We start from the raw sequence: 13,772 nt of genomic DNA, 5'->3' as shown, positions 1-13,772 counted from the left end.
TGTAAGTTTGATTATGCACTGTTCAGTAATGGTATGTGAAACAGTAATAAAATACGGAATGGGAAACATTGGAAGTAGTGCAAAGTCCTCCAAATTTGTATGGTTTGTTCAGAATGGAATAACAAAGCCAGGGCACCAATTCAGTCCCTGTCCAGTGGCCACCCCACGTTAGCAGGAAGCAGAAAGCGCCCCAACCCTCAGTCAGCAGAATGGCCAGCCATACTGTGAACCACAGCACAGGTTTTCGGGAGTGATTCTGGTGACTATAGTGTCATTCTTTTAACAGTCATTGTTTTAATAGTTTGACATCCTTTCTATTCTGTGCTAATACCATCTAAGCTTTTATAAAGTACTGGTGCTGAAAATGTGCTGCGAATTCCCATGAAATAAAGTTAGGTAAAGGTCTGGCCCTGGCCGTAATCCATGATACTATTAATTTAGGAGACAAACTGCCAAATGAAAAGGGATATCCCGAGGACATTTTTTAAAGCATCATTAAAGCAAAACTATGCCACTATGATTATAGATTTGCGTACTCTGAGAATGTATCCCCTTACCCGTTTTGTGATTATAAGCCAAAAAGAAAATGACACTTGAAGTAGGTGAGTCTTGAATGATGTAGCTCTTCAGGAATGCAGTTGTCTTGAAAGCATTTCATGTGACTATAACTTGTACTCCCCCTAGATTTTAATCTCTTTAAGCGGAAGTAGAAACCATCTGTTATTTGTATGTTCCACACTCCAACTACCTAATAATAGTAATGGTGACATAGGTACAGAAGTTCAGTTTCCAAAGCGAATTGTCTCAGTTAACCCTCATGACCATCCTGCAGGGGGAATTTACTTATTTTCTCCATTTTACACATCAGGACCCAGAAGTGTGGAGAGGTTCCTTTATTCGCCCCTGTCACTCATCCAGGGGTGGTAGGTAAGAAAACTGTCTGATTGCTCACTGGACAGGGGCCCTACAGGCATCTGATAGGACTATTAACACTTGCCTCACTCCGAAGCCCTAAGTCTGCTCCTACTGTTTATAGTCATGTTCTAGCAACACGGAGGATGAAAACCTCTGCCCCTGCATTATCTGTGACTCTGGTTCCATATCTGTTTCCCTGGAGAATCACTGAATTAGGGCAACAGTTGCGTTTGGGGCTGGCTGGTGATCAAGAATGGCCCCTGTGTGCATTGATGTTCAGCACATGGAAATGTGTCCCTAGAGATGGTGAAGAGAGAGAAGGGCCACAAGCCATGTCAGAACGGAACTGTCGTAGCTACCGGTCCCAGAGAAAGCAGCAGAACAAGTCAGGGCACTGTGTCCTGTTTTTAGTCACACCTAATCATGAGCTGTTTAACCATTCTGGGCATTCATTTCCTCATTTGCAAAATAAGAGCAACACTTGTTCAAACTACCTTACCAGACTATGGTGAACCCTGGGAGTATTTTCTTTCTAATGCTTGCCACCTAAGGCAGGACAGACCCCTCCATGAGCCAGCAGGAGGAATCCCTCCTCACCCTGCCAGTACCTCCACTGCCCAGCTCTGCACGCGCTCCCTGGTGGGCATGGACAGGACTTTGTTGGTGGCATTTATTTTGAAAAATAAATTCAGCTTTTCGGATTCAGAGAACAAATAACAAATATGACAGCTGGTCAAAGAAACCAAAATACATATTTATAAGTAAATATACTTGGTTAATTTTTATAGATAGGAAATTATGTCTCCTTCTGGTCTATAAACTTAAAAATATAGATCTATAAAATTATCCAGGTGTAAGGAGTAAAATCGGTTCAATAAATTTCATTTTGGAAATGCCCAGAATAGGTAACTTAGCTGCATTTATGAGGAATCGCCTCTACTTGCCCCCAAGTGTGCCTACCATAGAGCTTTGCCAAACCGAAAATCTGGTAGGGGACTTGTCCTTTTCATCCAGAAGACAGTGTGTGGCTGTGCGAGTAACACAGGGGAGAGGGACAGACCATGTCTGTTAGGCCTGAAAAGGCTCAAAGCTCCTACACGCAGACAACCCTGGGGAGGGGGCTGGAGAAAGGCTGCAGGACCCTTTCTCCTCTCCCCAGGCCCCCACCAGGCAGCATCTTGTCCTTTGGTGCCAGCCCCCACCTTCCAAACTGTGTCTAGTGTGCATGTGATTTTCCCTGCGTTAGTGTATCTGTGGGCAGTGGTTATACACCGTGGGATTTGCCCCAGGGAAGCAGAGCCATGAGTTTTATCTTGTAATTGATTGAATCAGGCTGCCTGGAGTGCCATGTCGAAAACAAGTCTTGGGCAAGACCTGGTCACAGGCAGTGAGCAATGGGCACCTATTCTACTTAGCTGCATCCCTTCTCGTGGGCCTCAAGCTCCCTGGGAATGGTCTTGGCTGGCCGCCTATGGCAACCAAGCTTCTTTGTTTTGTTTTAAGCACACCAGAATTGTGCATAAGCCAAGGTTTTGTATCAGTCAGGGTTCTTCAAAAAAACAGAAGGTGATAGAAGATGATAGATGATAGATAGATAGATAGATAGATAGATAGATAGATAGATAGATAGATGATAGATTTGTTACAGGAATTAGCTTGTGTGGTTATGAAGGCTAAGAATTTGGCCCGAGAATTGGGGGCCTGTAGTGGAAATCCCAATCGGAAATCCCAAAGGCTCAAGGATCAGGAGCACGGATGTCTGAGGGCAGGAGAAGATGGATGCCCCAGCTCAATCAAAGAGCAGACTTGCCCCTCCTGTGCATTTTCGTTCTATTCCTGCTCATCCTCAGCAGATGGAATGGTGCCCACTGGGGAAGGTTTTCTTATTCAGCCTGCCTATTCACATGCTAATCTCTGGAGACACCCTTGCAGACACACCCAGACATAATGTTTCACCAGCCACCTGGGCATCCCTAAGCCCAGTCAAGCTGACACATCAAGTTAGCCATCACTGGTGTGTGAGTTTGTATATTGAGAACATGGGCCTTCCATTTTATTCATTGTATAAATTAATTGTATAAATGCAGAGTTCCCCAAATCTTCTAACTGCAGATGATCTAGTGGTGCTCTTGACCCCCTCCCCCCCTCTTTAGTACCCACCATTCAGAGGTTGGGGAGGAAGGCTCAGGAAGGTCACATGACTCGCCTGGGGCCACTCAGCCCCCTGCTGTCTTGGACATAGCTTGTATGGCCTGGTTACCTGTCCAATGGGACAGACCATGAGGATCAGAACCTACCAAAATGGGACAGGCCCTGGAAAACAACTGAGAGGCCTTGCTAAGAGCAGGTACAGTCTGGGAAGCAGACTGAAGTCTCTGAAGGTTGTGGCTGCAGAAAGATGTGGTGTAATTGACGGCTGTCAGAGCTTAAGGAGAAGCTGGGAGCAGGGAGTACGGAGAGGCCCTGCAGGCGGCGGGTGTTTGGGAGCCAGGCACTGGGCCCTTTTCAGGAGCAGGTCTCCTGTCCCTGGGAGGGTGTCTGACACCAGAAAGTCAGAGATTCAACCCCCAAAGGACTGAAGTGGTTGGCAAGAGACCAAAATGGATAGTCACATTTAAGAACTAGGGCAGGCACCCAATGATCAGGTCAAAGATGGGGATCATTTGGGGGAGTAGAGCAAGAACATACAAGGCAAGGGACGAAAGGGGTGCCAGAGTGTTGGGCTCAGTCCCCTGGGCTGAGGGCAGGATTGGCCCCAGAGGCCCGCCTGAGGCTGAGCCCGCAGAGTTGGGCTGTTTAAAGGGGATGGCGCAGGGACAAAGGTGAAGGCTGCTGTCCAGGCAGAACTTTGCTCTGACTTTTAGCCCAGTGCTCTTTCCTCCTAAATATTTATGTTAGAAATTCTGGAGAGCTGGAGACTTTTCACCCTTGTACCTAAAAACAAAAAGGTTTTCATTCACTCCTGCTAGTTTGGGGAAAGCAGTTGTATTTACCCAGATTTGGCAATTGCATATTGGATAACTCAAGCAAAGGAAAGTCACAGCCCTCATTAGATTCTCCCATGGCCAAGCTTCCCATTCTTCATGAACACCAGGAAAACGGGCATGCACAAGTGTAACATAAGTCATCCTTTTAAAAAGTCAAGTGGGGCATAAAATGTGGGACTCAGTCAGAGCAAAGTCATGCTGACTCCTGCAGGACGAGGGGGGTTGAGACCCACATCTGAGGCAAGAGAAAGGTGGGAGAGAGATAAATACTGGTCTTGGAGTCAGAAAACCTGGGTTCTGAGGACGACTCTGTTATTGCAATTGCTTTAGGCGCTATCCTCACCTGTGACCTGCCTACTATACACCCCAGAGATGGGGAAGGATTAAATGGAATCAGATCTTTGCAAGTGCATTGAAGGAAGTTAGAGAGACTTCTTCTCCTATCATTTAAGTCCACAACCTCTTCCTTCTTTCTCAGCTACTCAGATGTTCTTGGCAGGAGTTGAAGAGTGAGTCCTCTACTTGCTGTGGCCTGTGTAGACCAAGCCTTGTCCCTAACCCCACTGTCCCTCAGGAGCCTGGCAGCTGGTCCATCGAGCAACAACTCACTTTGTGTCCAATCACGCCCACTCTCTCAGAGCAGTAGAGAGAGGCTAAAATCCCTCTCACTGTCTGTGCGCCTAAAATTATTGGGATCAAATCATATCAAGCTAGGAGTGAAGGAAGCTGTTGCAATCCAAGAGAAGAGGGTGATTCGGGTTCACATGGACTCCCCATGGCTCCTTCGGGACTCTCCCATACAAACCCTCTTTCATCCCGAGTCCTTCCAGGACAGCAATGATCCACCCCTGTGGGTTGGGTACCTCAAGCTGGACTCGCTTCTGAGGGCCTTCAGGACATTGCCCCGTGGAAGTGACAAAGTCAATGGGCAGGGAATTGACCGTGCTAGAGTTGGTAGGGTCCGGCACAGGAATCAGAGGAAGTCCCAGAGGGCCCTTTGAGGGAAGGTGGCACTTATTTCCTGGGCAGGTTCTATGTCTGACACGGTGCTATGTGACATATATACATATATATATTCTCACAAAAACCTTGAGGAGTATGTCATCACAGAGGTAAGATGAGGGTGATAGAAGTTAAGTGGACTGCTTAATGTTGCCTGCTAGCAGACAGAGCCAGAATTCAAGCCCAAGTTTGCTAGAGAACAAAGTCCATGCTGTTGCCCATATGACACCATGCCACCTCCTTCTCAGAGAAGTTCTAATTCACTTGGTTCAGGGGGCAGAGCTGTGTCCTGGAGCTCAAGAATCAAAGTTTCACAGCCCATTGGATCAAGGCCAAGGGTACAGTACTGACAACTTAGAACCTCCTTTCCATCGCCTCTCTTTCCCCCTCTCTCCTGTCCTTTACCAATCTGGGAGACCCCTCAGAGAGGGGTGGGAGCTCGGGCTGGATCTTGAAGCGCACGCAGACTGAGGTTCTTTAGACCAAATAAATGAACTAGAGCCGTGAGTGCAATCCCACAAGGAGTCATGGAACGTGTACCAAGTGCTCAGTACAGACAACTGGCATCTCCCTTAGACAGCAGGATATTCACCCTCACTGTTAAATGGCCATCGGGGCTGTATATGACTAGAGGCCAGAAGGACAGTGCCAGGCAGCAAGGGCTCAGGGGGCAGTTGAGGTCAGAAGAGAACAGTGTGGGTGAAGGAAAAGGCTCCCAAGAGGCGAAAGGTGAGAGGCGCAAGGACCCCCACCCATACTCATTCAGCCTGTGTAGTGTCTGACTTAGAGTCAATGTTTGTTAAATGAATAAATGAAAACTCAAGGGTGATTCAAATTCAGGCTGGAAAAAATGAGCTGAGATGACATTCCAAGAAAGTGAAAGAACACCAAAGAAGCCTTGGGCCAGGAATAATGGGAAGAGGTGTGGGGAAATGCCATGGTTCATGTTGGGAAGGAGTGGGGATGACAGTGGGTAGTTGATAACAGCGGGGATAACAGTGGGACTAATGAACGCAGGGCCTTGACTGCCTGAGAAGCGTCTGTTCTGTCCTCCAGACACGTGCTGCTTGCAGGCACTCTGGCATCTCCACCTGGGCGTCTCAGAAGTATCTTAAACTCACCTTGTTTCAAGCTGAGTACTTGATCTTTCCCCCCAAATTCCAGTTTTTCACATTTCAGTTCATGGCATCTCCATCCTTCCATTTGCTCAGGCCCCGAATCTTAGAGTCCTATTTGACCCTTTCTCTCACAAAGTACATCCAATTCATTAGGACAGAAGATTGACTCTACCTTCACCATCTGTCTAGATTCTAGCAGTGAGCCACGTCCACTCACCACCCTGGTCCAGGCCTCCATCACCTCCTGTCTGGATCACCATTGTGTCCTCCTAGCTGATCCCCTTTTTTCCACCCTTGCTGCCCTAGAGTCTGTTCTCAGAGCAGCAGCCAAAGGCAATCTTTTAAAATGCAAGCCAGATTATGTCACTCCTTTATTCAAAACCCATCGTTGGCTGCCGTCTCTCTCAAAGTGAAAGGCTAGCATCCTTACAGTGTCCTCCAAGGCCATGGCCCTGTGCCCTTCCTTCCACCCCCCACAACCTCACCACCTCCTGCCTTTGCTCCTCACTCGGTTCCTCCTCTCCTGCCATATTGGCCTCCTTGCTGGTCCTCAGATGCTCCAGGCACACTTCTACCTCAGGGCCTCTGTAATTGCTGTTCCTTCTGCCTCAGATGCTCTTCCCCCACATATCAACATGGCTTCCTTATTCCTCCTCTATGTCTTTGCCCCAATGTCACCTCTTCAGTAAGCTTTTCCCTCACCATCTAACGTAAAAATGTATTACTCCCCTCCCTTGGCACTCTTACACCTCCTTGCTTTATTTTCCTTCACAGAATTTATTATAATCTGACCTACTACCTATTTATGCCTATCTCCTGCAACTAGAGAGTAAGCTTCATGAGGACCAGAATTTTTGTCTGTTTTGTTTATAGCTATGAATCTAGCCCCTAGAACAGTGCCTAGAATAGTAGGGATTCAGTAAAGCCGTGATGAATGAGTGAATGAGTGATAGAAAACTTGGTCAGGGAGAATGTTGAAAGCAAATAACAAGAACAACAATAATAACAACAAAACTTTTAAATTTCAGCTGTTGTCTGCTTATTTGTTTACACTCCCCTTGGTTTAGAAAGCTGTGTTTCCTCATCTGCCTTTTCCGTGCTCCCCACTGTCCGATGGCAGTTTTGCAGTTCAGTTGACAGAGAAAAGGTATTCAATGGTATTATGAGTTGGATTGTGTCCCCCCCAAAAGATATGCCCTAACCCCCAGTACCTCAGAATGTGACCTTATTTGGAAATAGTTTGTTTTAGAGAGTTAATCAAGTTAAAATAAGGTCATTAGGGGGCGGCTTGTTGTTGTTGTTAACAACAAGGTTGCCGGTTCGATTCCTGTATGGGATGGTGGGCTGCGCCACGCCCCCCCCCCCCCCCCCCCCCCCCNCCGCAACTAGATTGAAAACGGTGACTGGACTTGGAGCTGAGCTTGCACCCTCCACAACTAAGATTGAAGGACAACAACTTGACTTGGAGCTAATGGGTCCTGGGAAAAACACACTGTTCCCCAATAAAGTTAAAATAAAATAAATAAATAAAGCAGCAACCCTTTAAAATAAATAAATGAATAAATAAATGAATAAATAAATAAATAAATAAGGTCATTAGGGTGGGCCTTAATCTAATAGAGTGCATCCTCATGAAAAGGGGAAATTTGGACACAGAGATAGACATGCACATAGGGAAGATGATATAAAAACACGCACAGGGAGCAGACGGCATGTGAAGATAGAAGCAGAGATTGAAGTTATGCTGCCACAGCCAAGGGATTCCTGGGGCCACAGAGCTCAGAGAGGCCTGTCTCTCTCTCTCAGCCTCCAACGGAAGCAGCCCTGCTCATGACTTCTAATTCGCCTTAAACTTCTGGCCCCCAGAACTGTGAGACAGCAGATGTCTGTTGTTAGTGGCCACCCAGTGTGTAGTTGTTTGTTACAGCAGCCCTAGAAAATTACTATGGATGGGATGCTTTCTCTCCGCCAGGTGGTCAGCCCAATGTGGGCAGAACATAGACTAGAAAATCACAGACCTCATCTCACCCTGATACTGACAGGTGGGGTGTGGAGATGTCCTGGGGTTAACCTGGTAGGACATGGCACTGGGGAGCAGGAGAACCCCCTAAGGAAGCGGTGGGTACCACAGACCGAGGATTTGGGTCCTCTGTCTGCATGCCTGTGCCCATGCTGTGGGCAAACCACTCCACCATCTAGGTCTCCATCTCGTCACCTGCAAAATGAGTTTTAGGAGTGGTTCTTGTCCTCAGCTCTAGTTAGCATTCCATGTTCTATCATTCTCCAGTGTTCTCGGAGCTCTAAACATCAGCAGAAGGCAAGAGAACATTTGATTAAATGGTGATCATGAAAACATTTTCAAGATAACTTAATTTGCAGAGCCCAACTAAACAATTAAAGCACTTTGTATGTTCCCCTTAGCTGGCTTTTTGTCAGTGTTTATTTCTAGCCTGGGCTGATTCATTGATAAAATGAATGGATAGATGAGTCAGTGTTGTGTAGGGTAATAGGCCTTCAGTGGTAACTACTAAATTAAGCTAGCTGTGGCCCTACGTTCACTTAAAAAGCAGAAATTGAAAAAAGAAAACATGGAATGGGATCATTCCAATGATCCAGAGAAAGATCATTAAGATCCTTTTTGGTCTGTAGAGTAGATTTGTGCAGAGGGTCCCAAAATAACACACAATTGGCAAGCTTCTTGTCAACTTTGCTACTTTAGTCCCCACAGACTTATATGTCAGTTGTATAAACTGCTATAAATAATTATCAGTTTTGCAAAAAATTATGTCCAGACAGAAAAGTGAGTGTCCTGTGGGAGCTACGTCTCTAAAATATCCGGATTTGGAAACAGGGTTAACTACCTCCAAAACCAGCCACTATAGTCTGCAATCACTTCAGTGTTGCAGCAACCCAAGTGCAAGCACTCCCCTCCCCCCAAAATGGCTGTGTGATTTGGGGAGATTGTGCTAAATTAGTCTGGACATGACACAACTGCTGTTTAAATTAGAACAGGGACTTTAGAGCTTATCTATGCAAGCTTCCACTCAACTCAAGAAATTAGAATCTGACCAAATGGATGGACTTCTTCACCAATTCATTCAACATGTCCTTAGGAAAACCTGCCATTTCCCCAGTGCCAGGCCTTAGAGATACAAGACAGACACTGTTCCTGCTTTACAAAGCTTGAAATTTCAGATAAAATACCTGGACACTATGATAGGAACTGTAATGGAAATATAACAAGGGCACTTTGAGAGAGTGATCAGGGAAGGCCTCTTTGAAGAGGTGAAATTGAGATGAAGAGGAAATGACATGTGAAGGTTAAGAGCAAGGCCTTTCCAAGCAAAGGAAACAGCATGTGCAAAGGTCCTGAGATGGGCAAATTAACTGTCTGCTATTGAAGTAGAGGGAAATATAAAATCTGCAAGACAGACAAAGAATTGTGAATCTTGAACAACCATAGAGAGAAATTGGCCAAACACCATTATTTTATATTTTTTAAAGTTTAGAGAGTCTCATTACTTTCCTTAAAGTCTCACAGCAAGTCACTGGAAAGGAGAACCAGAATCCAGAATTCTGGGCTCTTGTATATGACCCCCTGGTTAACTAAATAGAAAAGCTATTTGAATTTACTCCATTCCTGCAGCTCTGTGTGTCATACAAGTGAATGACAGATTTGGAAGTGATATAAGAGGTCATTTTACATTATTGCATTCATTCATTCATTTATTCTTTCACTCAGTTATTCAACTGGTCAGTGATCTCCTCAGGGACCTCATATGCCCACAGTATTGCTACTTTTCTGGCAACGGCACTGTACCACACTGTTCTTATGTCCGGTATACTTGTCTATAGCCTCCTCTAGACCTTGAGCTCCGTGAGGAGGTCAGGATCTGTCCCTAGCACCAGAGAGTCCCCAGTGTTTACTTAGCCCAGCACATAAATGGTACTCAGTTAATATTTACTGAAAGCTGAGCAAATGACTGAGTGGATGGATGAATAAATGAAGGTTGAATAGCTTCAGTTCTTAATTGGAAAATTTACCTGTGAGAGCATAGTTCTGTAGTCATACACGCTATGGTCTTGTCTTCAATCATTGCCTCTAGGGAGTTGATATATCATTAAATGCTTGCCCATCATTGAAAACCATTAAAATCCAGTAGCAAATTTTACAGTGACCATGGTGTTCACAAATATTTTCTAAATTTCATTTCTTGTTATTTCTAGTAGGTAATATATATGTGTGATTCCAAAGTAAAAGCAATATATATATATATATATATATATATATATATATATATATATATATATAACAAGGTATGCTTTGTGAAGTCTCACTCCCACATGTCCCCAATTACTCTGTTCCCCAAACTCCATTCGCACCCTCTCTAGACAGGACAACTATACAGACCAGTTTGTCTAGGACAGTCCCAAACTGTACCTATTCTCACTCTCAAAAATACTCCATTTAGGCAAAAAGAATATGGTTACCCTATCTATAGTTAACAACTTCCACTACTTCAGGCTTTTTTTAAAAATACAGAATCAAGCAAATAATAAGATGTATCCCTTCCCCATCCCTCTCTTTCTTAAGTATTTTTTCAGCACTTTGCTTTTCTCTTTAACAACTTGGAACCTTCTCCAAAGCAGAACAGAGATGGATCTCATATTTCCTTCCTCCCTCTTCCTTCCTTCCTTCCTTCCTTCCTTCTTCCTTCCTTCCTTCCTTCCTTCCTTCCTTCCTTCCTTCCTTCCTTCCTTCCTTCCTTTCTTTCNCTTCCTTCCTTCCTTCCTTCCTTCCTTCCTTCCTTCCTTCCTTCCTTCCTTCCTTCCTTTCTTTCCATCTCCTCCTTCTCCTCCTTCTCCTCAGCAACTGCATGGCCACTATTGTGTGCACAACTATGACGTATTTAACCATTCTGCAATTGATGGGCAATTGGGTTATTTCCAATTGTTTGCTATTATAATCAATGCAGCAATGCTGTATCATTTACACAAGTGAAGTCATGTCTATAGGAAAATACTAGAAGTAGAATTGCTGGGTCAGATGGCACATGAATCTGTAGTTTTGATAGATACTGCATTAATTAGAGTTGTGGCATTCTGCAATCCTAAAATAAGGTAGGAGAGAGAATGTTTTCCTACAACCTTGTTCTCAAGTGTCTCACAGACCACATGACTTGATCCAAATTTGAAGAATGTTAAAAGGGCAGGTTATTGGTCTGAGTTTCCTTATACCTGTCTTTTCACATGTCGTTGTGATCCATTATTAGTGCTGTCCGTAGTTACTGAGCAAAAGCCAAGTGCGGGACACCAGACTGGTGCTCTGTGGGACTTCCTCATTCCTCTCACCCAGGTTTTTAGAGACTTCCTTTTTGTTTTTGCGTTTTCATGGTCTCATGATTTTTAAAAAGTATTTGATTATGAAAATTTTCAAACAAAGATGAAAGTAAGGGAATATAGTTAGTAATAGTTTAATAGCCATGTATAGTGTCAGATGGGTACTAGACCTTTCGGGGTGACCACTTTGTAAGGTATATAAATGTCTAATCACTATGTGGTACACCTGGAACTAATAATAAATTTTTTTAAAAACACTAAAAAAAAAAAGAAACACAGAAAAAAGTAGAGATAGTAGTAGAATAACCTCCATGTATCCATTATCAACTTTGACACTTATCAATGCATAGCTAATTTTGCTTTATCTGTGTCCCCACCAGAGTGACCCCATCCCTGGAAATCAGACATCCTGTATTTCATCTGTAAATATATTTTAGTGTGTACCAAGAATTTCTCCTGTTCCCCCAGAGGAGCAGCCCATAGGAGAGGGGGCTTGAGAGGCCCCTCAGGTGGGTGGAAGGAGAACATCTTCGAGGGAGGATGGCCCAGCTGGTGTCCGATGCATCTCTGGCGGGGAGAGGAGAGGAGTTGGCACTGGGTATATTCTGAAGTCCCACCTGGCTCTAGGACGCAGGTTCTGTGCTGTCTCCTGAAGGGCTATCCCTGTGGGGCTGTGGGAGGGCCGGATATGAGGACACTCATTGAGGCCACACGCTGGGCTGGGGAGAAGACATCCTGATGTGGACACTGCTGAACACTGGTGGCTGAAGTGCGTTTTTGGTATAAGCACTTTGTTAGGCCTTGAATGTTTTCCTAGACTTCTCCCCCTTCAATAGGTTTGGCTTCTGAGTTTCATCAGCATTTTGTCCTTACTCCCTTGCCCCGTACAAGTGCTTAATTCCAAAAAACATTTACTCCTCTGCAATCCCCAATATATCGTCTGAACTGGAAGTGGAACTTTTTCTCCCTTTTAAAGAAAAATATGGCCATTTGCAATATAACAATATAACACCTTATGATTTTATAGCCATAATAGCTATCATTTGTAATCCTCCAAAAGCCTTCATTGTACTACTGACCTAGGCAGATCTGGGTGCATGACAGACAAAGGAGAAACCAAAGCACCCACCCCTTCATAACAGTATCAGAGACTGTGAGAATAAACCACACCCCCACACTGCAGGCACTACAAAACAAGCCTTTCCGTCACCTCCGAGTTATATAAATTTCCTACCAGATTATTAGAGGGGGGTGACGGACTATTAGGCCCTTGATTGATCTTTGGCCCAGAAAGCAAAGGGCTTTTTGCTATTGGAACTGGTTTTCATGAAGTTGGCGATTTCAGATTCTGATTTCTACTCCAGTACACTCCCAATAGCAAAGGTCTTTCATCATTAAGTGAACTTTATTTGAAAGAGATGTATTTCTTCAGTCTTAAGACACCACTCTGCTGTCTTTCAAAAGACCATGGTTTCAGTGAAAGAAGCAAAGGGTTACGACACAGGCTCAGATTTCTCAGCCTCACCAGTGTCTTGCTGCGTGGCTGCCCAGGACAGGGGTCCCTAAAGATACTTGGTGGAAGCCTGTTAGATGAAATCAGCCACTGTACAAGGCACCCCAGAAAAAAGAAGACGCACCAGGTTCCATTTTTCTTGTGACATCTTTGACAGGTTAATAAATTGGACCAGAAAAAAATGTAAAAAATGTAAACAAGGAAAATGTAATTTATAAGAATAATAAGCTACCTTTTCACCCACATAATTGACAAGTATTTCAAAGAATGATAATACCCTAAATTAGCAATGGTATAGGAAAAGGGGTCACTGATCATGGGAGTATAAATTGGTACAACATTTCTGAAGAACAATCAACAGTACATGCCCCAAATTCTTTAAAATAGATATCTTTTCATCTACCAATCCCTCTTATAAGAGTTTATCTCAAGAAAATAATCAGGCTAGAGTTCAAAGCGGTCTACAATAAGTGTTTAGGATAGGAGAAAATTAAATGTTCAAAAGGTAGATTGGATTGAGTTGTTATAAAGTCATAAAATGGAAATCTGAAGTCATAAACGATTATGAGGTATAGCTATATTTATTGGCATGAAAATGTTCCATCACACATTTTTTTTCTTTTGCTTGTTTCTTGTCTGTTTTTTCCCCCTCTTTGCAATAATGGATGACACCATGAACTATAGCTAACACCAGTAAATGGGCAGGTACTGTACTCTATTGTGATATAAATAGACATCAGAATTCTGAGAGGATGTGAGTATTGTTACAGTATCAATAACACAGTACAAGGAAACCTGCTAGTTTCTTTAATGAAGTCAAGCTCAGAGGTCATGATGGAGGTCAGATCTCCATTTGGGAAAAAGTAGATGGACCATGTAGTTAAAAATCTTATCCTC

The sequence above is a fragment of the Hipposideros armiger genome, unplaced genomic scaffold (genome assembly GCF_001890085.2).
Source record: "Hipposideros armiger isolate ML-2016 unplaced genomic scaffold, ASM189008v1 scaffold_488, whole genome shotgun sequence".
Lineage (NCBI taxonomy): Eukaryota > Metazoa > Chordata > Mammalia > Chiroptera > Hipposideridae > Hipposideros > Hipposideros armiger.
This window is presented reverse-complemented; position numbering follows the sequence as displayed.